Source organism: Falco cherrug, chromosome 2 (assembly GCF_023634085.1).
Source record: "Falco cherrug isolate bFalChe1 chromosome 2, bFalChe1.pri, whole genome shotgun sequence".
In the NCBI taxonomy this organism is placed as follows: Eukaryota; Metazoa; Chordata; class Aves; order Falconiformes; family Falconidae; genus Falco; species Falco cherrug.
In genome coordinates this window covers 72,953,374-72,978,769 of record NC_073698.1, presented here as the reverse complement: position 1 = coordinate 72,978,769, position 25,396 = coordinate 72,953,374, and the positions used below count along the sequence as shown (strand labels likewise).

At 41.0% G+C, this 25,396-nt stretch overlaps 1 protein-coding gene and 1 long non-coding RNA gene across 3 annotated transcripts in view; both read left to right on the top strand.

The window, feature by feature from the left end:
• Window positions 1-25,396, top strand: part of SLC9A7 (solute carrier family 9 member A7) — an 81,685-nt gene that overhangs the window by 4,985 nt on the left and 51,304 nt on the right. The window lies entirely within an intron of this gene.
• Window positions 9,276-13,506, top strand: LOC129735418 (uncharacterized). Its single transcript, XR_008731033.1, has 2 exons — window positions 9,276-11,938; window positions 12,345-13,506. It is a non-coding gene; the product is annotated as an uncharacterized LOC129735418 (long non-coding RNA).

The window sequence follows — 25,396 nt, the reverse complement described above, 5'->3', positions numbered from 1 at the left end:
GTGTGGATATGTCCCAGCAGCTCCAGTGGTATCACTCCCGTTAGGCAGTTAGTCCCCATGAGTGATAATTTGGGTAACTGGCAACCCACACATCAGCACAGGTGTCTGTCCTACCAGGTACCTTCTTAACTGTAGAGTTGTTCCAGAGCTGTCTGGAGGGCACACATGGTAGCACGGCAGGTAAAAGTAAGAGCAGAACTGGACTTGGGTAGAGAGAAAGAATAACAATGTATGAAAAGGCATATAAAACCTCTTTTACTTTTTGTGGATCAGAAATCCAAGGTGAGAGGTAAATGTTCAGGATAAAACAATCAAATTTGTTCTGAAGTACTCTGTATCAGACTAAGTTTCTGAATCCGTGGAGCAGATACAGAAAAGGCTTATTTTTAGCTTATCTGGCTGCAGTACTCTCTTACGGTTCTAGTCTCCACATATGCTAGAGATGATATAAATAATGGCAGTGTTGGTATTTAGTAAGCCACTTTCACATAAGCATTCTAATACTAGATTTTGGAGTATAACTCTAAGTATCCAGTTTTGAGAACATTATTCTTTCTCTGGCAACCTGCTTGTTCTTCCTGGATATTTTTTTTAAGTAGCTTGGTTACAGGCTTTCAAAGTGAATCTTTCTCAGTTTGTTGGCATTCAGGACATTTTAATTATATTGAAAATCTTGTCTGTAAACTTGCTTTGTGGCCTGCAACTGGATGGAACTTATAATTTTATCTTGTGAGAGATTTTGGAAGACATGCTACATCTTTGTAATTAACCTACCCGTATTTCAGATTTGCTCTTCGGGGTGGGGGGGTGTAGCTGGATGGTTTATAAATTGTTAATGGTTCTGAAGTGTCTTTGGAGTACAATTTGGCTGTAGTTCTCAGAGCAGTGATTTTGTGTAGGGCTTCTTTTGGTGGTTGGGTTTTTGATGTGGTGGTTTTTTGTTTGGTTTTTTTTTTTTTTTTTGAGGGAGGGCAGTGGTTTTAGTAGCAATAAAGATAAATTAGTTCATTTTTATTTAACTTCAGCTTCATGAGATATTCTATCAAATGGGCACCAGAATACCCTTCTGATCACCAGAATGAGCCAAAGAAGAGAGAAATGTCAGTCCCGGACTTCCTCTATGTGAGGAAGCCTTTGGTGACATAACTGGCTGTTAAAGCTGGTACTGCTCTACAACACTACGTGGTTGTAGGAACCGGGCAGAGGCTGAAGGGGAAGGTGTTCCTTTGCATGTACTATAATTCTCATCTGAATTAGAAAGTTATCACAAACAGATGCCAGTTCTGTAATAACGAACAGTTTGCACACGCGCTTGCCTTCTGCTCCTGTGTGCGTGCTCGGTGACTGTTTGTGTTGATAGGAGAATGCTGAACTGAGGGTAGGTAACCTATCTGGTGTGCAAGCTGGTGGTCAGACAGTGAGGTGGTCCTGCAGTGTATGACAGATTAGCGTTGCTCTTGTCTGGGCCCTGTAGGAGCTTGAGATTTTCCTTTTCATTTCAGAAGGTTTGTTTTGCAACCATTTCCAATTTTTCTTTGCTACCTTACAATAGAAATATGACTTTAAACAGGTCCTTCAATGAATCTTCCTAAAACAACACAAGGACTGAGCTCCTCTGTAGATGCAGAGTGTCTGCAGCTACTCCAGTAGCTTCTGCTTTTGATGCAGGTAAGAAAACAGAAGGGGATGCTGAGGGAGTGTATAAAAGCTTTCAAGTCCTATAGGATGCCAGAGCTGCTTCCCAGGTACTGATGGTGTTCCCATCTCAGTGCTGCTCTACTTAGTCATTGGAGCTCTGTGTAGTTTTGGGAGGAGGTAGATGGGACAAATCAGGTCTGGGTTTTCAGCTGTCTCCTTTCCGTTTGGTAAGTTAGGCCTTTGTTTTATGGATGATCATGGAAGGGTAATAGGGAGCACTTCCTTGGCTATGGTGACAACTGGCATGTGATCTTATCTCTTGAGTTTCACAATACTGCATTGGCTTATACCTTATGCAAAACAGAATGAACAATTCAGATAGTGTTCTTTCCAATACTTAATTAAAAAAAGTTATGCTGGACTGAAATGATTCTAGCTGTGCCTTCTATTGCAGTATGTCTTTTATAGACCTTTATCACTTTCTGTGCTAATAGAAAGATTAGAGCATCTTAACACTGAAATCACCTTCACCCAAAGCAATTACCCACACAGCAGTAAGTGCCTCTGGTTCATCTAGACAACTGGTCCTGAGCAGCATTTAGGTGCAGGAGTGCAACCTGTGAAATGTATTTCTAAACTACTGCATGTCCTGGGCTCACTAACAGACGTGAAACTCTAAACTTCTGCTGCGTAGGCTCCCAGCACAACTGGAAAAAAGTATAAGCATTACCTCTGATGTGGTGGGGCCCAAACTCTCCCTTGTCAGGGCACTGGCCTTGCCTCCAAACTGGGATGGTGTTCTGTAGCACACACAAATAGCTCTGGAAGCAGGGATGGGAAAGCACGATTCCCTGTGTCAGAAGTGTCACAGTTCAGCTAGTTGTGCTCCTCTTGTGTCCTCTGTCCCCACAAACCTCAATTTGTGGGTGCATAACAGCCCTTTTCCCCCATCCTTCCTTCTGGAAGTCCCTTTACTGACCTATTCTGTAGAGCAGCTCAAGATGACATCTTGAGGAGCTGGTTGAAAACTTTCCCTTGCGTCTGGTAGGGAGATGTTTTCAACACCATGCCCTGCTATCTGAACCACCATTCTCTCCATTAGGTAGAGGTGGCAATATCTACCCCCCACTGATCTAGAAACCAGAAATCTGAAGCAGGGGCCACAGGTCAACCATGAGTAGGGAAAAAAAAAAAAAAAAAAAGAAAAAAAGATAATCCTCAGAACTATGGTGTGCTATAGGACACTTGCTGCAGTCCAGAACTATGTATCTTGGCCTGTTAGGGGCTAGAAGCAAAAAATAGATTGCAGTTCCTGTCTAGCCCTTTAACAGGTGTTGGGTACCATGGATGCTCTTTCCTTACTCATTTGCTGACTGCTGTGAGTCCAGCATCCGGCACTGCGCTGTTGAACTGTCCCTGTGTGTTCAGGAGACAGCCTCAGTATTTAATTCAAGCCTATTGTTTCTACTCTGACAAGCCAGAAATACCACCTTGTAGGCTTAGTTTTTTCATTATTTTTTTTCAACAGTCCTTATTTGTGACTCAGGATTACTGCTTTATTCCCATTTGATACTGAATATAGCCTTTCTCCCCCTGCTTTAGACTAAATGATGCCTATACTGAAAGAATGCGATACAATTTTTTTTTCAGGATATTTCTCTTGAAGAGGTTTTCATGTTGTAAAAAATACACAGTTGTTCTCAGCAGATCAAATCTTTTCTGTGTCTACAGAGATGGGTAGTTTATCTCAAATCCACTGTAGTACCTGCCATTAAAAAGCACTTCAGCCTGCAATTAACCGAATGGAAAGGGAGAAAAGAGAAATGGTATGAAATGGCCTTCGAAAGCTGTGGTGGAAGAAGCTGGTTTGCGTTGGGTTGGTTTTTTTTTTTGGTGTTTTTGGTTTTTTTTTTTTAATCAAGGAGAAATAGTTGAAGTCTCCCTCTCAATTAGAGTAGAGGAGATGGACTGTTCTTAGCCAATGGAGGTGTGTGGTTTCTGTGCTTGCTTCCTGGCTTCAGTATTTTATGTTCATTTTCAAAGGCTGGCTTTAAGCTCTGCATTTCTCTTGATACAGCTGTGTGTGTGAGCAATGCATGGAAAAAGATTGTACCTGGTAGGTCTATCCTGGCAAAGCTCTTGTAGGTGCAGCACTGCTGCCAGGAGGTGTCTGTGGGCTTGCCTACACCACTATGCAGGATGGTCCAGCAATGGGGTAGCTGTCCTGCCCCTAATGCCATGCTTGCAGTTCTGCTGTAGTCTGGGCTACTTCTCCATAGCTGTCATTTTCTCTGCTTGTAGGTTGTTGTGGCTTTTTTCTAAGAAGAAAATTAATTCTACGCCAGCTGAAATCAGGATGTAAGTGTGGGGTTGGTTTGGTTTTTGTGTTGTTTTTTTTTTTTTTATTTTATTCTAAAATGCCCCTGTCCTGTTGAAATAGGTCTGTAGCAAATGGTTTTAAAGGCAGCTGGATGTCACTGAAATACCTGGTGCAAGCTCTAAGTGCACATAATGAATGTATTATTAGTTCCTCCTCTGTTACCTTGTAAGCCCCTTGGAAGGGGCACTTTGAACAGCAGAGCTGTGAGTCTGATGGACACCTGGGTTTGCTGGCTTTGTGAAAATGTTTAAGTAAATTATGCTTATTCTGAATGCCATGCTTCTCCATAGTTGTTTTCACTTCTCACTTATGCTTAAAAAATATAATTAGTACTGAGGAGGTTTGTGGGTTTTTTTAAAAGTAGCTGCTCTCTGACTTGTTCTGCTTTTTTGTTATGAAGTTGGGGGACTATTCTTAACAAAAAAACCACAAGGGTGGAAACAAAGGAGCATGTATAAATGTATTCTAAAATGCAATTAACATGTCTGTATAAGATGACAGTCTTCAATGTGCTGTGTGTGGATGTGCAGTGTATGCACCTGCAACTCTTACCGTCGGTAGCTAGCTGAAGAGAAAGCTGGCTTGGTGTCCCCTGTGTGTGATACTTGTTCCTGTGTCAGCTCTGCAGCAGGGCAGGCTGCGGCCATGATTAGTGCCAACGCAATGGGAGGGTAGTCATTGCTTCTGAGGCTTGGATGCTATGCCATTAGTTCAAGAATTGGAATAAGTATGAAAACTGATGTTAACCTTTTGCCATTGCTTTGAATATGAGATACTAATAGAAAGATGTTGTAACTGATGATAGTTTAAAAATATCAAGTATCCCACACGGATATGACTAGCTTCTGATTTGTTGTCTTTGAGTCCATTAGAATGGATACTCTGTTTCCACACTAATTTTGAGAAATTATTTTTTCCCCACTTAATGCTTGATATCAAGTCCTTCAGTAGTGAAAGCGGACCTGCATTTAAAGTGTCATATACCTCTCTGCTATTGTTTTTACTGCTGCACAATCCTTCCTATTTGCTCTTTCCTTCATGTCAGATTTCATTGTGCTGACTGATTGTGTAATAAGCTTTCTCCTGGGAATAGTTTCCTTATCCATGAGACAGCTTGACTGTTCTTCCTGAAATTGCTGCCTTAGTGAGTGAATCGTTAGTGTTTAGCTGCAGAATTTGCCCTTTCTTGCACCTGAGGAGCTTGCTTTATAGCCTTTGCTGAACATGCAAGTCACCTGCTATGGAGTTGGACACTTGCCCCATCCAAAAATCTGCTGAGGCTGGAGATCACATTTACATTCCCTGTATATCCAGTACTGTTATTTGCAGTCTTAGGATCTGGCTGTTTTTGTAGTTGAGTTACAAATTGTACTTCTATATACTGTGAAGTACTAAAAAAAAATAAAAAAAATTACATTTGGAGAAGTAGAGGCTTCTTCTGGGCATGTTTGAAAGTGATCGGGTTGGCTTTTTCATATAAAGACAATCATGAAAGACCTAGCTAGATTCTACCTAATTGGTACTGTATTTGCTTGTTTGTGTATAAGCAGTGAAGTTGATAACCTAAAGTATTTGAGAGAGAATACAATTCATGCTTTGTGTTTATTGGGAGATACCATATTTAAACTTGTTATTCTTGGCCTAAAATACCAACTTATTTCAGCTGGCTTTTAGCTTTGCTGTGTAATTGACTCTTTCTAAGCAGCCTTTAGAAGCTGGACTCAATAGAGGAGTTTGAACTGGCAAACAGAGAGCTCCTTGGCTAGTTGGGAGGGATGTACCACCTGCGGTGGAAGAGGGGCATTCATGGGAGATGTGAGGCAGCGCATGGAGTTGGCATCACCTGCTACACTGCAGTTCTGTAGCTGCTGGAAAATACAGGAATAAGCACGGAGGAAGAAAACTAGTGTAAAGGCTTATTCCTGTTGTGCAAGTGCCACCTGATTGATTCCTCCTGGGTTATCTTTTGATATTCTAGTTGAATATTATGTAATGTTATATATTAAGAGCAGAGGAGGGTGACTGTATGTGACCTTCTACAGACATGTCTGACAAGGTTGTCTGTAGCATCCTTTCCTGGCTCACAGAATTGAAGTGGGCACTTCTGCTTGTTTAGCTTGTCTTGAAGCTTTATACTTTAGGAGTTGTGGCTGCTGCGCAGCATAAGAGGTATGGTTTTGTCATACCTATCTGCAATACTGGTGTCTTGCAGGGAGCATATTCCCACCAGACACTGTTTACAGTGTCATTCTTGGGAAGAGGTGAGTATTTTGAAGGTGTGATGATGTGAGTGAAGTAGCCTTAATGCTGGAATAGACTTTCATATGGGCAACTGAGTGTCACTACGGTGTTTCAGCCTAACCGCTATTGCTTTCCATCTCTCTGTGGCAGTATATCTAATTTGGCAAATTTTGTTTATGAAGCTTTTTATCTCTAGAAAATATTAACCTTTTTTCAACCTTGTTCACAATGTGTTTACCTGCTCAGCCCCAGACGCGTTCTTCAGACTTCAGGAGCTTGAATGGAAACGTCGTGTTTCTCTACCAGATTTAATATTTCTCTGAAGTTCTGACTTACCAAGTTCTCAGGGAGTTTGCTACTCCCAAGTCTGTCCTTTTGGGAAGAAGGAGCCTCCTTAGAACACAGACTTCTTTGGCTTCCAAAAAATCAAGTGGGTGATCATCCTCCTAATGAACTCTTACAGAGATTCATGGACATAAAATCTTCTCCTCAGCTCTCCATGGCTGAAGAGTTAGTGAGTGATTTTCTAATGGCGACCTGCTTGTTAAGCTGCAGTGACTAAATATAATTGCAGCATACTCAGTTTTTACGTTTGCCTGTATGAAACAGAAATGTCAACATAGATACCTTGGTGACACCTAGTACTTGATTATGTCCCCCTTCCCCTCAGGGAACCATAAAAAGAGTTTGTTGTTCTTGTTTGAAAGTGCTTGAGTGCATTTATTTCAACATTTTCAGTTTTGGACCCTCATGGTTTTGGGATCTCTTCCAAAATGTAAAACATGGGACAGTTACACTTCTCATTCTTTGTACTTCAGACATAAACACTTAATCTCTTTGCATCAGGTGCTTATGATGTCGGAAGTGTTTTGTCAACAATTATCAGGGATAGGGGAAACTTTGCATTACATTTTGTGTGTACATATGACAGAGCCCCTCTCCCCTCTCCTAGAGACTGGAAGGTAGGGGCAGGAGGTGTGAGCACAATCTACTTTGTTTTTATGAACATTTTTTTTTAGCCTGTTGAAGCTAAGGTCCCGTCTGCCCATCAGGACCTCAATCTTTTAGGTACTGCTTAAACTTACAGTTATGTCCTTAAAAGCAAAACCAGACAAACAAATTAAAAAACTGCCTCTGAAGCATTTGGGTTGCTACCCTCACTGGGCAAAGTCATAAGTTGTCTCTTCTTCTCTGTTACCAGACCACATGCTGTTTTTCTGTTAGATGCTACCTGTTCCACAGCTCCGAGAGAAACTAGACTTCCCCAGAAATTTGGAGGATGGAAAGGAGGTTACCAGAATTCATATAGATACCCTCTTACATGGGGGTGAGGGAGGGGTCCCCCTTACTTCATATGTGAGGTGTTGATACAGATAAATCTTGCGCTCCAGTGGTTCCTGTGGCTTTGAGTATTCTTTTCTGGTTTTGTCTTTTAGCTCTCCTGAAAGAAGTACTTTACTTTTTCTGTGAGAATCACCTAAAATTCCTTCCTTGTTTTTTCTCTGCTTCTCTCCAAGGTGCATCCAATAGCTTATCTTAGCACTGACAACCTGGATTCCTTTCTATGTATCAGACCTACCGTTCTTTTTCTTTCCCCAGTCTAAACTAAAAATCTTTGCTTGCTTCTCTACCTCTTGGGAACATGTCGGAATGGGCTTAAGCTCAGAATGGTTGAAATAACTTGTCGTATTTGTCTTCCTGCTACTGCAGTCTTCTCCATTATTTAGGCAGGTTCCCTGAGCACTGTTGAAATTACCTGTACCTTGTCTTCACCTGTGAGCTATTTAAGCTGTGCAGGTTCTTTCTAGGTAACATATATGGAAGATATGAATTCCTATCTCTTTTTACACACCCACAGTCCAGGCTTTCATTGCAACATTGATTCCTTTGACATTCTGCTTCTCAAGGCATGTGAGAAGTATTGCATTCAGATTAAACTTTTGCTGTTTGTTATAAGTAACTCTTCCCTCAACCCTCTCCTGCTTTGTTGCTGTGTTCTCAGCTGTCCTCCTCATTCTGTGGGTATTGGTTTAGATTTTTTTTTTTAATTAATGCTATATGAATTGGTGGTTTTGTGAAGTGAAAGGTAAAGATGCCACTGTCTCTAGGAATACTTAATTATAAAAAGAATTAAAGTAACATTGTTTAAATTGCTAATAGGCTCTGTCAAAAGCAAGATTTACTTTTCAGTCCCTGGGCTTCCAAAGAAGGCTTAAAGTTTTACTCATGGGCAAAGTACAGATTGCTCGGCTATAAGAAGAAAGTTTGGACCACTGATGACTATTTACTACCAGGACTATGTTACAGCATTTTCTTGAAATGGTAACTGAGGAAATTTGAGTTAATCTGTAACACTGATATAATGAGTTTGTAAAAAATAGTCTTTTAGTGAATCTAATCTTCTGAGATTTTCAGAACCCTTAATTACAGAAAATGGCAATACTTAAGAACAAAAGTTGGCAGCTTTTGTAATGATGGCAAAGTGCCAGAACCCAAATGATGCAATATCTGCATGGTGTTTTCTGAATGCTGGGATCCTTGAACTGGTCACATTTCTGTGCACGTGTGTGCACCCACATACAACATGCACGCCTCAGAGCTGAAATACTGGCTTTCCAGAATAGCCTGTTCTTGTGTAATACTCTGTATCTGAGCATGGGAACAGTTTTCTGATGCTTCACTTGATTTGAAACAGTATTTCCTTGCATTCCATTTAGTATAGAAAATGCACCATTTCACATATGGAAATGGTAATTTTTTTCTAATGACATCACAGAAACTTGTGAACTAAAGACATTTAGGTGCCCTCTTTCTATTGTCCTGAAATATGACCTGACATGAAATATGTTTTATGGAGAACATAAAAGGTCTGTGGATCATATGTCGAAATAAATACATGGTCAATGGCAATCTGATGCATCTTAAGTAATTATTAAGTGTACTTTTAAATTTGACAATTCTCACTATAGGTGTTTACCGTTACATTGTATTTGCCTTACTGGCTGAGAAACTCAAAACAGCTGCTCATTGACAAATACAGATTTGTGAGACGTTTCTTAGCAGGAAGGGGTTTTGCGTGGTTCAGAGGCACTGGGCTAGTGTGAGCAGGGGGTGTTCTGGGGCTGTTAAAAGGGGTTGGGAAGTCCTTACTGATTCCTGTTAATAGCTGTTTGCCAGAGGTCCATTCCATAACGCTGGGCTTCAAAGTTAAGGAGAATTCAATTGAAATCAATATCCTATTTATAAAATATCTTGGAAAAAAGCTCACTATCATGCTGTAATGTGAACTGACCAAGTTCAATGGGCTTGTGGTTACAGCTGGGATGTCACATTTGCAGGACACATTCTGCTACAAGTGGCTGTATTGACCAGGAAAATCTACCTATGACTTGGGGTTTGATGTGCTTGACTATCAAGTGATTTTGTTGTAAGCTTCAGTGAAGAAATCAGCCAGTACTGAAGAAGTTGCAGAACAAATGGCTGGGGTAACAGGTATCCCAAGGAGAAATGCTTGGCTGAATTGTGTCTGTGGAGAGAGATTTAGCCAAGGAGAAAGACAGCGGATTCAGTCAAGCTTATTGAAATGGGCTGAGAGGCTGACTGTGGATGTAATAATGACTAAAATACTATGACAGAAGTATTCTGGAGGGATAATTTTTTTTTTTTTTTCGGGGGTGACAACAATATCTGAAAACAGAAGCTTTCCTGCAAGGAATAAAAAGATTCTGATTACTGGTCTGAGCTTTTCATTGCTATTTGGCAGACCTTTCTACATAGTCTGTGGGTCACAGTCCAGTAACCTCAAGTCTCTGAGGTGATAAATAGGAAATCCTGAAAAAGAACACTTTCCCTCAGGAACTTAACTGGGGAGGGTGTTTCTTGCTGCAGCTGGGGTTAGTCTGTTGTTGTGGCATACATTCTCAGAAGTCGATGTCAGCTGCACCATCTCTGAACTGCTAAAACTATATTGCTGAGCCCATAAAAGTGTTTTTAGTTATGCATTTACACTGCTGCTTTTTTCTTTGTACTCCTACTTGTTCAGCACTTGTGAAGGGATGGTATGATAGCAGGGAGCAGGGGAGCGTTTGGGCCAGTGCTCCTTGTCAGACTATCATCAGTTAGGATGCAGTTTCTCTCAATACCTGTGTATATGGATGGATAAAGAAAGTGTATGTATATACAGCTCCATGAAATACCATGTTAGCATCCAAGCATTGTAAAGCCATATTTTTTGCCACTTGAAGATGGAAAATTAGTACTGCATCTGAAGCACCCAACAGAAAAGGCTTGCTCAAGGCTGCTCAGGAAACTCACTGTGGAACTTGGATTGTAAGCTGTGATTCTGTCCTTAGTGATTTCCACCAGTGTCATCTCCTCTCTCTGTGGGAGGAAAGCAGAACCCTCTGCTCTGAAGCAGTTGGTGCTGTGCATGCTCTTTGCTCCTGTAATGATTGTATAGGGCCCAAACTAAACATGATCTGACTTTGCATATCTCAGCTGTGCCTGTAACATGTCCGCTATTTTTGCTTATAGTAGCTGTGCAAAGCAGGCAGTCTGCTGTGTGCCTGACCGAGCTGTGAGTGCTAGAGAGCGTGTGGGTGCTGGAGTGCCCCTTCCCCATTGTTGAGTTCTAACCTGGTACAAAGGCGTGTGAGTGGCTTCTTGTGCCTTTTTTCTAGGTAACAGTTATAAGGAGACCTGATTTTTTCTTTTTTTTTTTTGGATGGATGTCTGAGTATTGACAAAATGGTTAACTGGGGGTGGGTGTGTCTTGGGCTTTTTGTGGTGTTTTTGATGTTTGTCATGATTGTCTTAGTATTGGGTATTGTGTGCATTACTCATCCCATAGGATCCGCTTAGTCCTTTACTTCAGCTTGATTCAATGCAAGATTTTTAGTTACTGTTGTGATCAGAGAATTGTGGGACTTAGACTTCTGGAAAAGATGATCTTCTGCTTAGAGAGTAACCAAAGCTGAAACCAGTGCTCAAAGCAAATATTTTAGTAGTGCCCAGTCATTATGCTGGTTTCTGAATGTAGAGATTTTATACATTTCATGATGTTACTTGCCAGATTTTTTTTAATTGTTATATTTGTGGTCTAAAACTTGGCTGACTGCAGTCTGAGGAGCGTGTTCTCAATGATCTGGCAGTTCAGTCTGTCTGCATTTAGCATGAGTAATAGGGCACACACCTTTTGCCTGTGTTTTGTTGTTAAAACCATCCAGAAGATGACACTTTCTCCTGCACCTATCTGGATCTCAACTTGAAATGTTATGGTGACAATGATAATGCTGTACTTGTCCTCAAAGTTGTTCTCTTCCAGAAGGAAATGATAGGCTAAATAGTCTGCTTGCTTCCTTATGATGATTAACTCTGATCTTGTATACCTGTGGGCCTAATAGCTAGGTAATGCTTTACTGTAAGAAGCAATTATCCAATTTGCTTTTCCATTTATTGTTGCTTAACCTGCTCATGTTTCATAACAAGTGTTTTTGCTTAAATTGATACAGCTTGTTAAAAGCCTTAAAAAAGGCAATGGATGTGTATTTACTGGGTTGTATTATCTATTGTGTAATTTATTTTTAGAATTTGGAAGACAGTTTTTCACTCACACTGGGTTGTAGCAAAAGCACCTTGCAGCTGGTTTGCCTGCTGCTGAGGGAAAGGCTTGCTGAAGAGGTAAGTCTTTCGAGGTCCTTAGCATGAATAGGCATTGCAGCAGTAATTTTTCTTTTCTCAAGATCTACTTTAATTGCTACAGCTTCAGAACATATCATTGTCAGGAGCTGACATGAACATACTTTCTGTACAGAAGCAGCAGAATGCCTCACAGTGCCTGCCACAGCATTTCAGCCTATCCATAACCTCATTTTATTTTTGTCATTCCTTCTTTCTGTGAGCTTTTGATCCCTAGACACAAAGGAGTGGGGAAAGGTAGTCTTTCTGTGTATTTGGGAGGGAGGGTGCTGTGAAACAACTTTGTACAAAACCACTGCAGGTTGTGAAATAACTGCATTTGAATGATGTAGTGCTTCGTAAACCCTTTTTGACTCAGTTTCCACCATTTTCCTGTTTTGTTTTGAAGAGTGTATGTTTTCTAGCTGGCCATTGTACAGATCAGCAAATCTTCAGTGCATGCTCAGAAAGCTTGGATTTTCTTTGGATGGATTTTCATTATGGCCCTGTTACTGTTATTTACAATCTAAAAGAAAGCTTCCATTCATAAGGATTACTGCATCTGCGAAGGATGAAGAATAAGCGGGGATGATGAACTCCAGCGGTCGTGAATGGATAGATTGTCCCTGGCATTTGTTCAGTTGTCAGTATATTGTGAAGTATTTGGGCTGGAAAAAAATGTTAGCTTTGGGTAACATACTTGTTTTATTAAAAGCACAGTAAAGTACTCGAAGAGAGTGTATTCTGAGACAGCATGTGATGTACTAGCATATCTTCTGAAGTGTGATTGATTGATTAATTTCTCACTAAAAGCTTGTAACTTTAGACTTTAATTCTATTTTCCATTGCTAACTGCGCTTGTCTTGTCAGACAAGCCTTATCGAAAAGACTTTCTCAATTCTGAGTGGAATGCTGCTTTGTATTGTGCCGGGAGCACTGAAGAAGGAAGACCTTGCTGTACTGGCTGAAGACCAGAGTTGATTTCAGAGTCTGAAATGTTCCCTTGTGTTTGCAAATATAAATAGTACTGTGACCAAGAGTTGTGTGCCTTCAGGTTCCACTTTGTCCCTGTCATGGTATGTGGTAGAAAATGCAGGTTTTTTCCCAGGGTGTTCTGATAAAGCTCATTAGTGGTTCTATCCTCAGTGGTACTAGTCCCTTCTAAATACAGCGTTAATGAGGAGTAAATGGTCCCTGGGCAGTTGCTGTACTCTTTACCTAGCATGCAGCACTTAGCAATGCTCCAATATCACAGCAACTAAATAACATCTCACCTTACCGGTTTGCCCTTGCTAGAACAATCTGATTCAACTATTACTAACACTTTAGATAGATAAAATATTAGAAAGCTAGTACAATGTAATTTGAAATAACAAATTGGAACAGGATTGTTTGGTAAAGCATTTCGCAGGGTATGCATACCTAGTGTGGCAGGCACCGACTGCAAATCAGAACAGACATGTCTCTTGTGACTGACTGGGGCTTCTGATTCCATTGCTACTAGCTGGTCTAGCAACTGCACAAACCAAACATAACTGCTGTTAATATTGTATTAAAAAATATAACACTTGTGTGGGTGTTATTTATTGCACACAGTATTAATATTCTCGTCTGAAGATGGTTTTTGTGCCTTTTGGTTTTCACTATGGAATCTGTTTTGGTTGAGTCAACAAGCAAACCCAGGGACTTCCATACAGCTGCCAAAGCGGCAAATGTTAGTAGTGCTTTTTTGAAGACATCTACAGTTAGAGAGAACCTTTCCTGAGTGGTATTTTGCTAGTGACAGTTTGTTACAAGTGACAGGTCTTGCATAAAGAGCTTTTGAATAGCAAACTGAGCTTGAAAATAGCAGCTATTTGAGATACATTATTTAGAGGGAGGGAAGCAAGGGGGAGAAGATTTTCCCTTGATGAAGACATGGTGCTATATAAGCCATCTAGGTGCAGATTTTGAATACTGTTTTCTTCAGACTTCCAGTGAAATTATTTTGCTTGTAGTTGCCATCTTCAGGATCCTTGGTAGTAGTAGATTTGAGCACACAGTGATGTGCTTTCTTGCAGACCTGTGCTAATGTATGTGTGTTCCCTGGTTTGATGGGAATTGGTGTGACTGTTTCCTGACATGAGAACACCACTCATCAGCAAAAATCATGGATGTCAATTGACTATTTGCACTTCTGTAGGCATCAGTTGTCCAGTTATCTGTCAGGCTGAATTTGCATCGCTATAGTTATGTCACAGATTTTTTTAGTATTTTTTTTTATGTTCCTATTTTATGATTTTGGTAGGTTACATTGAAGGAACTGGCCTGTGTAGAACATTTGTACGAACCTACTTTCATGCTGCCTCTGGCACAGAAAATCGAATAACAATTTCCAATATTATTATATCCCATGGCCATGTGGACTCTTGGGGTATTTAACCAGGTGTCTTGGAAACTGCAAAAGCAATGACTATCACACTCCGAATTTGTACTGGACCAACCTGTGGTCTGCTTGTGTCCACTCTAAGAAAATGCATCATCATTTTCTTGTGTCAGTGTACCTTACCCTGCCTCAGCTTTAGCTGCGCTAGCCCACCTTGTTCTTTACCTTGGGCTTGAGGATACTGTGTTTCTAGTGGCAATTAAGGTCAATTCCTAGATACTGTTGGTAGATGGAGGGTGCCCAAAACAGAAAATGACCTCATGCAGTTGATTTGAAAGGTCTACACTAATCACAGTGTTGTCTCTACTTAGCGTCTGGAAGAGAGCTTGTATGTGTATATGCAGCTGTTACCATGTAACACATCTCTATAAAAGTTTTCTTCCTTCTTTCTATTCTTTGGGAGTATAATTGCTACTCTTGGGGGTTCACACAACTGTTAAATTCTGTGATGTGTTTGCAGGGAAGTGCTGTAACTCCATTTTGCAGGTAAGGAGTTGTGGCAAGGAACAAGATCAAAAGCATTCATTCAGTCTCTTTTAGTTGTCCCTTTTTGATGCCTGTTGTTGGGATTTTCTTCTCTTTATGCTCCCAGATATGCTTTTCCGTATCAGTGAAGCTTGGAAAGCCCACTAAAAAGCAAAAAGTCACTTGTGGTTGTTTGCATCACCCGGAAGCTCTTATAAACTCAAGCCTGGAATCTGACTCTGCAGACAGAATGGCTTTCCTTTAAGGCTTTGTCACTCTTGGAAGAGACCCACCTTGCTAATATCTCTTCCAAATTTTAATAAACTGGACATAGTCCTAGTGCTCAGCAGCTTCCTCTGAGTTGTAGCAGGTCCAATCTTAGAGTAAATCTAAGATATGTGTTGGAATGAGGCTGGATCTCATGTTTGAGCTGTCTAACCCAGTGCAATGTTCTCGTGTTCTGCCTGCTGACTTCTGGGAGCGGTGAACAATTTTCTGAAGCAAACTGAAATAAAGTTTATTGTGCTGCGTGTGCAAAGTGGAACACTTCAGTTTGCCTTAGAAAACTGTGTTCTGTGCAAATACGTATGGTTGGAGTGAAAATAAAGTAATGGTAGCAGTAATGGAGAGAAAAGACAAGTCGGGGGATGCAGCTCAGTGCAGCTTTTGTTACAGCTTCTTTGCACTTTGCTTCTTGGTGAGCATTTTTGTCTTTGCTTCTACCAGCCTGTCATCACTCAGCCTTCTTCCTCTCTTTCTGAGCTTGTCATCACCCAGCCTTCCTCTCACTCTGAGCTGTGTCATGGTGCCCTCCTTGCTCCAGCATCTGTGGGCTTTCTGGTGTCCCATGAGTTTGTTTTGTAGTTTTGATCAAGGTAAATATAGAAGCCTAGGTAAATACCGAGAACTTTTTCTAATCTTTCATAACCAATGGCAGAACTGTGGTGGAAGCCTCTTTGGAGAGACTTGTAAGCTAATTCAGCTTTTTCTTTCTAGTGTAGTAAGTGATTGTTTTAACAGCTACAATACAGAGTCTTTTCTCAGTATTGTCACTTGTTTCAGAAGTCTTGACTTTGAGTTCCCTTTTAAAAAAAACTTTTATGGAGGTCTTTAGCTAGTCTTTCACAGCAAATTTATTTTAAAGTACAAGCATTAATAGGGATAGGATTTAAGCCTAGAAAAATAACTTGTCCAAATTTTATTTGACAGAACTTGCCTTGCTTTATGAGACATTTCCTCAGAAACTGGAACTGTGAAATGTGGTAGTTCTGATGGAACTATTTTCTACTCCTTGTCTGCAAAAAATGAAGTTACTTTCATGCAAACATGCTTTCTGCAAAATCTGCAGCAACATTAGATGAGGATACCACAGAGACCACTCAGTCTGTCAGTGTTGGATTGCAAAGTCTTGAGTCTGTTGACAGCTCTGCAATTTGTCTTGCCTTAATATTTAATAAGCCTGATAGTCTGCATTCTCTGGAGCAAGAGCAGTTCTTTTAAAAACCACCTTGTGCTTTGCTGGAGTTCTAGCCAGGCTCTTAAAATTTAGAGATGTGCTTGCAACACCATGTCTGGAGGGTAAAGCAATAATCATCAACTTTACAGCTCCATACTTTTGTTGTATTAAACTTTTAAGCAGTTTGCAGAAATAATATCTTATATAACAGAGCAGGACATTGGTTTTGCTCCTGATCAGTGGGAAATACTGCAAGTCTCGGGCTGCCTTTTCAGGAGGGTGAGTATTAAGAGGTAAGTGGCTTGGCAGAGGCTGCCTGTCCAGGCAGCTCTACGGTCTGTGTAGTCTGGTTGTCTGCTTGATGCAGAGTGGCTCACTGGGATCTAGATTTTTCCAGAGGGAGCTGGTTGTTGAATGCATAGGAGATGCATGAGAGGTGCAGCCCACAACAGCTGAAGCTACAGATAAAGGTCTGATGATGTGCTAGAAAAGAACATCTGGGACTGCTCCATGAAGAGAAACTTTTTTTTTTTGGGGGGGGTCTCCTGACAGAAGCTATGGGGAATCTTGGGGAAATACAGCCTGAGTAAACTGGTTTAGGCAGCATTTGTGAACATAAGGGCTCTTTCATTTCCAAACTTCTGATCTGAGCTCTGGTTTCGTTTTCAGATATGCAGGAGTCAATTTTCAGTATTGCTAACTGTCTGCAGGTTCCCACCAGCTCGACTAACTTGTGGTAGCAGAAAGTGTTCGTTCTCTGCACCTTGCATTCCAAATTTTCTAGCTTGAGTTGGAGGCTGCTGTTGAAACAGCTGCCTTTTTGGTTTTCAGGCAGTCTAAGCAAAGAAGCTGACTTCCTTCTTTCTGCAAATCCTTAGCCAGCAGAAAGTCATGTAGAACTTAATAAAATTATTTGTCATTGCATTGGCATATTTCACTGAGGAAATCCATGCTAAACATGATAAAACTTCAGATTATTTTTATGTAAGAAGCTGTATAGCTGAAATTGGAAAGCATTGCTCTAAGTTACGTGGCTTGGGAGTTTTCTAGAACCCTTCTAAAAAACCCACGGAAGTGGCTTTTTTTAGGTCTTAAAGCAGTTTTAGCATGTAACTTTCAGCTGACATCTAAAGGAAAAAATGTGATTTTTAAATTGTTTTCTCTTTCCCCTGGAGGTTTAAGTCAAATTTTGGTAATTTCTTTTTCTCCTTAGTTACATATGCAAATATCTTTAGCATATATACAAATGCTATGTAAGAACATCTCATTTCTGTCTTAAGATGTCTTTAGATTTGGAACTTGAGCTTGAACTTTAGTATTAGATTTGTTTGTCAGACTTAAGTTGGTGCTTATACTTCAACACTGTAACTTGTTTTGCTCGTGGTTGATTACTGTTCTTTTTTCCTACCCATATTGATGAACAACCTGAAAGATAAATGTGTGGGAGCTCTTGCAAACTATTAGTGGCCTTTTAAAAGGCAAGTCATTAAATCGGAACTCTATTCAAGTGCGCCAGGGACTTGTAGTGTCCGTAAAAAATGAACTTAATTTATAGCACTTCTGTGGCTTTTTTAACATGAATTGCACAAAGGAGATCCAGTGTCTACCTATGGGGTGTAAATGAACTCTAATTCTTTGAGACGTACTAAAACAGCTTCTGCGACGTAGGAAGTATCCTGTTGGGCTGGAAGCCTTGAGCCGTGCGATGAAAGGGTAAGTTAGTTATCTTCTGATGTGGAGCATGGAGCAGTAATAGGAGGACAGGTAAGCCTAGGTAGGCTCAGATTTCTCGTCTTAGCTTGTAAGCTTGGTTGCTTGAAAGCCAGTGAGATAACAGCTGTGTTTCCTGCTGGCTCTGGGTAAAAGCCATTCACTTATCCCAGTGGCTTCCCTAAGTGTCAAGGTGTACAGAGTGGTGGTACAAAACCTGAGCTTGGTGGAGGCAAAACAGAAGCTTGCAATGAGTTGCCCTAGATACTTTACCTCCACCGAAGTAAATCTGCAGTCTTGATGTATTAGCTTTTGTGCTGTGAGGTATTAATAAGTGCACGTGCACTGCCATTTAACTTGCAAATTCATATGGTGACAAATCTTGAAATAAGTACTACTTAAAGTTTCAAGAGGTGTTTTTCTGTTTAGATAATCATCCATTTCTATACCACATTGTCCAAAAGCAATAGTACTAGTGTGTAATTTTTAAAAAGAAAGAGCTGCTTGTGAAGACTTGCATGCTCTGAGGGTAGCTCTCCTGATGAGCAATGTTGACAGATGTAGATTGTCTCAGCACTTAAGTGCAGGGTGGTATAACCTGCTACCTGCACAAACCAATGTCTTGGGGTTTTTTTGTGTTACTTTAAACTATTTATCTGATACCAGAGCTATAACAGCCACATTGCTATTAAATGAGGTACTCTTTAGTGGTTTGGGATGGCAGTTGTAAGCTAGACAAAATGCATTATATTGTATTGCATGTTGTTGTCATTGGCACTTGTGTTATCCTGTCAAGCATTTTCTAAGTCTAAGAAAAAAGTATCTTTGGTGAAGTGAAAGTGAAGCCAGAATTAGCTGATGCTGTATTTCACTTGAAAAATCTAAATGGAAAAGTAAAAAGAAAAAGCCATGAAGGCTACATCTGAGCAGTAATATAGCTGATTACTTAAACTCAAAAATGTATGCAAAAATGGTAAAGGATGTGAACGGTAAGCTGCAGTCCTGGGTTTCACGGCCTGATTACTTTCTGTGCTACCTCAGGTGTGTGGGTGTGAGTCCATCCCCTGTCCTCTAATTTTGTGGGAAGTGGGAGTTGTTCATGCTTCTGATGGCAAACGTTTTAAGTTTGCAGGTTTTTATGCATACCACGTGCAGTTAATTCTCTTAAAAGCAAGTTGACTTAAACAATTTTCTAACTGAACTAGTTAGACATAGTTAACTCCTTGCATTCATGAAAATCACATCCTGAGAAACAACCTAAGGAAGTTTTGAGGACATTTTGGTGACGCTTATCGGAAGCAGCCCGGAAAGCATGGGGTGAAATAGAAAGTTCCTCCTTTTGGCTTGGTATCTTCCTGAAAGGGTACGCATCCACCTTCAGATGCAAGAACTGCTTTATAGTGATTATGTACATGTCCAAACCCAAGATTTTTAGTGTGGGGCTGGGTGGTGTTGTGTTCAGACAGCTTGTGTGGGAAAACCTACTGGTTCAATCCGAGAATCTCTTATGTTCTTGAGGTTGTATTTGTTTGAGAGAATATGCAGGGGAAGAGAATGAATGGCCCAAAGACAGCATAAATAGCTTTATGCAGTTAAAATGGCTAGGATAAGAGCAAGATCATGTGCACAGTGGTTCTGCTCATGTGAGATCAGGCTTTGGAAGGATGTTGTACTCTTTACAATTTTCTGTCCTGCCAAGGGGTCTTCCACCAAGACCCTGTGATTTCAGTAGCTGCCCTGGATGTCAGTGGGTCAGATTATTCCATGTAGCATGAATTGGCTGCTCTTTACCTCTAATACATCTGATATTACTAGCGCTCAGCTGGCACCTTTGGACTAGGAAAGGACATGAAATCATAGGTTCCTAACCCTGTCTGTGCCAATAGTGAGACATGCTGGGATTAGAATTGAGGAGGGATGCAGAGGAGAGCCGAAGCAGATATGATTGCTGGGGGCCCATGCTGGCACCGCTGATGCTAAAAAGGCTGGAAGGGATGGCAAAAATGTCAGGCCAGAACAGTGCCTGAGATCTGTCAGGAACAGGCAAGGAGGCATCAGTCTATAGTGGGAGCAGGGCAAGAAGTTAAGAGACTAAGAATTGTAGAGTGAGTTTGACTGGAGTAAGATGAAGTTTGTACCATTTCAGGAGGGAAGAAGGAGAGGGGTAACAGACTGCATAGGAGGCTGGGAATTGTAGCTGCAGGACCTCTGGACAATGTGCTGCTTGTGAACAGGCTGAGCTTTTGGCTGTTTTTTTCTTGTTGCAGCTCAAAGTGCAATCTTTCTTCTCTCTAGCTCATGGGAATCAGTCAGGATGACAGAAGTGTCATAAAACTGCTCGTGTATCACAAGCTGTGGCAACAGTCATTCGCCTGGCACCTGCAGTTAGTACTAAACCAACTGCTTAAATTTTACACTGTATGTGAAAGCAAGTAAAGTTGATTTCTTTGATCTTCTGTATAACTGTTCATAAGGTCTTAGAGTATTTCTTGGCTTTCTTGGTTCCTAGTGTGTAAAAGGGGGTGGATGTCAGTAGCTGGGTCAGCAGGTTAAACAGCTGTAGACTGGGACTGGAAGTTGTGGTGGCTTTGTAGGAAGGCTGTGGCCACTGAAGTCCCCATGCTCAGAGCAGTCGCCCAGAAAGGTGAAACAGAGGAAACATGTGGCTTCAGCTCTGCTTTGGGAGACACCTGTAAGCAGCAGGTTGTCCCTATGAGATGGGATAGGCCTGCTGTTGAGGCTCTGTGTGTGTGTTTGGCTGTTGCAGTAACAAGACTTACATGGTCAGGCGTAATGATCACAGAAAGCCAGAGTTGTTATCTTGCCACTATTTCTGTCTTTAGGGTTGGTGCATTTCCCTACAAGCCACAAACCGTCTTGTTTACGAGTGCCAGCGGTCTTCTGCCCACAGCTACAGAGCATGGGGCTTGCCTCAGCAAAAGAGATTTCCTTGAAAATTCAGTCAACTCGAAACCTTTGTCTGTTCTACAGGTAGGAGGTTGTGTTGTTAGAAAATAGATGGGGCTTGGCACAAAAAAGACCTTTGGGAAGAGAGAAGTACTAGAAAGTTATCATTGAGACAATTGACAACTTTTCTCATGCAGATTTTAGTTCATTCACCTTGTTTAAAGTTCTTTTCTTCCTAAGACTTTGCTTGCTCCTGTGCCCTAATCAGAAGCTCCCAGAAACTTGTTGTGTGGTTTGGTGTGTGTTGGTTTTTTTGGGTGGGTGGGTGGGTTGGTTGGTTGGTTTGTTTGGTTTTGGGGGTGGCTGGGTGATTTTGTTTTGGTTTTAGGATGGAGGTCTCCACACAAATCCATCACTCTAAATATCCTTCAAAGGAGCAAAGGCCTGAGGCTGGGATGCAGAATGTAGCAAGAAAACAGGCTTATCTGTAGTTAACAGCTCTTCTTGTAGCTGTTGTGGGGTTTTTGAACCCAAAGCCATACCAAGATGGATGTATTTCCTGCCCCTTCCCTCTTCATCTTTTCCTTAAGTCAAACCTTCAAAATGATATGACAGTGTCAGCAAAGAGATTGCTGCTGCTTAACGAGTTTCATTTGGGTTGCAGATTGAAGCCTGACTCCTTGCAATAACAGATTAATAGCTCCTGCTGAAGCTTTACAGCACATTTTAGGGGAGAAATAATTATTGTTTGCACTTTCTCTTTAAAACTGGGAAGCTTTATTTCTTGCTAGTACCTGAGCCAGGGGATATTACTATAGAGCTTCTTGTAACAGGCAGCTTGATGTTATTCTTTTTCAGACTCTGAGGAACTTGTGGCCACATGTTTGAGAGATGCTGAACCTTTCTAGCATGCATATGCAAATGGGGAGAAAAGCAGTAACAAAACACAATGATTAAATAGGAAGTTTTCAGCTATGTAGCCTAGAGCTGCTGCTGCTCCTGCTGCTTGTTCTTCTCAGATGCCTGCCAGTATGGTCACCAGTGTGCCTGGGGGAAAACATCTCAGTGTTTAGGGGGTTTCCTCACCTGCTTTAGAAGTTTTATGTTGAAATAAATGCTTCAGCTCAGTTCCTGCTGCAAGGGACTGGGACCAGTTGCAGTTGCTGCCCTATTAGAGAGTTGATTCTGCATGGGGCAAGGAAAGGAGCCATGCAGGGGTGGAGGCTAGTGTCTTTGTGGTTGCCCATTACTCTTCACGCCTCTAGGAACATGTGTGGTGTCAGTGTGTGTATGGCTTTCACTGCTTTGGGTTTTATAGCTAAGGAGGGATACTTATATTTTTGAAAGTATAAAGAATCTTTTAAAACGTTATGTATAAAATATTTAACAGCGAAAGTTTTGTTAAATCTGTGTTGCATGGAACAATGGTTATGTGGTAAATGAACTTGAAAACACGTGAGTGTAGTTGCAGACTCTGACCTTCTCTGTAATCTCTGGCAAATACCTGCGCCTTTTATAACTGTGCTATCTTATTTCTGTTGAGAGTGTCTCTTTACATTGTCTTCTGTGGCTTGTCTGAGCTTTTCCACTGAGTCACTGCTGAAGTTGGGAATTGGGTCAGAAGCCTTGACTCACAGTCCTGTGCTTGGACCAGATGCCACGTGTTCTTACCACAGGAGAACAATTTCTTCCAGGGCTGAGCCTTCAGTTTAGGCTGTTCAATATATGGTGTGGGGTTGTGGTTTGTGGGTGTGTGGTGGTTTTTTGTGTTTGTTTGGGCTTTTTTTAAGTCTGTTTTCCAGATTTTAGATTCTAGGGGAGAATACAGGGAACAATTTTTCTTACTGGTTATTATTTTTCCATTTGTTTATGTTCGTGCTTCTGTGGGTGTCACCTTGCTAATAGTGTCTATTCATCCCTCTGCATTACTTGGAACAAACTGTATTGATCTGGAGTTATAATAGTCCTGTGTAAATGTGAAGCTATATGTGAAACTTTAATAATTCTTCAGAAACTTAACTTGAAATTCTAAAGTAGTCTTCTGTTGAAGTCTCTTAATAGTTGAATTTTTAAATTACTTTTTTTCTACCTTAAACTCATTCTTTAAGCCCATCATCAGTAAGAATGTGCATTACAGAATAAAGCATATCTGCTTGCTTCTGTAGTTCATGATTTTTTTTTTTTGACCATTTCACTGTACATATGAGTATGTGGATCACAATAATGTGATACAATCTGAAAAAGAATTAGTTTCCCTAGGAAAAAACAGAGCAGCAGTTAGAAGGCTTTTTTAACCATCACAGACAGTCTTGTGGGTTTTTTGGAACCCAGTGCTTGTGAGAAGGCAAGGGTGTGCGTGGTGCATGTGTCTGACAGCAGAGAGCCAGCAAGTTAATTTGACATTTTGTTCTGTGCAGTGTCCCAATAACTGCCCCCCCCCCCCCCCGAATAATCTGTTTACTTAAGTTCAAAAATATGCTTAGTTTGGCTTAGTTAAAAAGTGAATGAAATGCTTATTACAAAGATGCCCTTTATAGCAGTATGCTGAGTTTGCCTACAAAGAAGAATTCCCAGCTTGTTTACTCTTTTAATTTCCTTATCTAAAGTAGCCCTAAGGCAATGACAAGACGTGACCTTGAATCTGTTGTTCAGCATTTTGGGTTTTGTATATCCCTAGAATTTCCTTCAGACTTCAATTATCAGCAACACCTGCCTCCATTCCCAGTTGAAAAATGCTCCCCCCACCCCCCGAAATGCAGTGATGACTTGTGTTTACACCGATGAACATTAATCCTAGTCTTTGGCCGTTTATTTCAGACCAGGATTCCCATGTTTCAAGTCTTGCATCTTCTGCAGCAGTGTGACAGGCTGATGAATACCATGCTGGCAGCATTGCACCATTAAGAAAGGAGCTAGCAGATTAATGATGCCAAGTGTGAGACCCTAACGGAGGTCTGGAGCTCTGCAGTCACTTGCTTAACTCTTCTTCAAGGGGTCATATAGCAGAGTTCCTCTGCAATCCTGTACAGGCTGGTACAGCGAATGGCAAGCAAATCGTATAAAGAGTGGGTTGCTAGCAGTTTTGGAGGTGGTGCGTAATATTTGGTCTGACTTTTCTTTTTAATGTGCAGCATTACTGGCTCAGTCCTGGATCAGAAAAAGTGCTTGAATTATTTCATAAGAAGTACTGAAATCAGTACTTTGTCATAAATCACTGTCAAATTTGAAGGTGTGGAGTGTGAGGTTCAAGGATTGACCCTGTATTAGGAAAAATACATTGTTGGTGTTTCAGGCTATTTAAAGTAAAACTTTACAACTGTGGTATCTTGATGTACAGAAATATCCCATAGTAAAACAAGTGATAAATACTGTGTATTATAAGTCTTTTGCCCTGAAAATACTTACAGGTCTTTCTTGACAAGTTGTTGTTCATCTTTGTATCTTTGCCTTCAAGCTGGTAAAAAGTTCAGTTTGGGAGCGGGGAGGAAAAATCTAGACTTTCAAATGCAAGAAATCCTTTATACATATTCTTTATGTGATTTTTTTTTTTCAAAAGCAAATGGGTATTTTAGTCACCATTGCCTTGCATCACAAGGAAGCTGGTGTCCAAGTACCGAAAATGTGCTACTGTGCCTATGTGTGGGCTGTGCTAAGGGGAGACAGGCTGTGTGCCAAGATGAGACTGGATGTCAGTTGACCGTGCTGCCCAACTTGACAAACCAGTCCATGGTTTGCTGGAATGTTGCTTTCAAATTTTGTTTTTACATTAAAAAAAAAAAGACTACTAACAATGCTTTCTCTGCTGTATCATGATATCTGCTTTTCTGTATTTCTGTGGCATTCGGAGTAGCTGAACATCTCCTGGTCATCACCTCTGCCTGCTTTCCATAGGTTGAGTTGTGGCCCAGGGCAGGGGCAAGTCAGGATGGACTGAGGAAGTAAGACCCTTCCTGGTCTGCTGGATCACTTTGGCTTTATATTACCGTTTCTTCCCCTCTGACTTAATTTTAGAGTCGGCAGTGCAGTCTGTGATTTAAACAACAACAACAAAACCAACTCTGAAGCAACAGAAAACCTCAAGACTGACCCAGGAAGCAACAAAGTGCTTTTAGAGAAATATTTGCAGCATAAAGTACCTGTCTTAGGAGTCCAAATGTTCATGGGAAAGAGTATGAATTGCAGTATAATCTAGGCTGGTAAGGACCTCTGGAGGTAGTCTTGTCCAGCCCTTTGCTCACAGCAGGCCCTCACAGCTTGGGTTGCTCAGGGTCATACATGGGTTTTGGCTATATACAAGGATGGAGATCATGCAGCCTCTGTGGACAACCTGTTCTGGTGCTTAGCCACTTCACTGTTTAAAAAACAAACCTTATATATTATTCTTCCACTACATTGCATAAAGTTTGTTGCCTTTAGTCTTAATCACCATGCACTTTTTGGAAGAATCCATCCCTCTATGTTCCCAGCAGATAGCTGGAAACTGCAATAAGGTCTTTGC